This window comes from Penaeus monodon, chromosome 24, assembly GCF_015228065.2.
Source record: "Penaeus monodon isolate SGIC_2016 chromosome 24, NSTDA_Pmon_1, whole genome shotgun sequence".
Lineage (NCBI taxonomy): Eukaryota > Metazoa > Arthropoda > Malacostraca > Decapoda > Penaeidae > Penaeus > Penaeus monodon.
In genome coordinates, this window is record NC_051409.1 from 13,633,853 (window position 1) to 13,634,464 (window position 612).

The window sequence follows — 612 nt, forward strand, 5'->3', positions numbered from 1 at the left end:
CTCTCCCACTCTATATCCTTTTCCTCCCCCCTTTCCCTCCTACGTCAAATCCTCCTGCTTTCCCTTCCTCTTACCCCCCTTTGCCCATCTCCCCATTTCATTATTTCCCCTTCCCCTCTTACCTTCCACTCCCTTTCCATCATCCTTCCTCCCTTCCTTCATCTCCCTCCCTCCCCTCTCCCTTCTCCCTCCCTCCCCTCTCCCTTCCTCCATCTCCCCTTCCCTTCCTCCATCTCCCCCCATCTCCCCGTTCCAAGGTCGGCGCAAAGGTCCCGCTGAAAGGACCTTCTTGGTCGAGATTAGCCTCGTTGAAAGGGGAGACGAGGCTGAGGTTAGGGTGGTCGAGGGGAACATTTTCACGCTGTTACATCTCATTCCCCGCCATTTTGCCCTGACGTTCGTAACCCCGCAATTCTTCCCCCTCTCCCCCCCCCCTCTGCCCCAATCATCACCCCTACCACCTCCACCCTTCCCCCCTTTCTGGACAACCCCACCTCCCCCTCCTACCCCAACACTCCAATATCCATTCTTCTTTCCTCAATATCCCCACCGCCCTTGTCCTTTTCACCTCTTCTCTCACACATTCTTACCTCGTTCGTCCAACCCCACTGA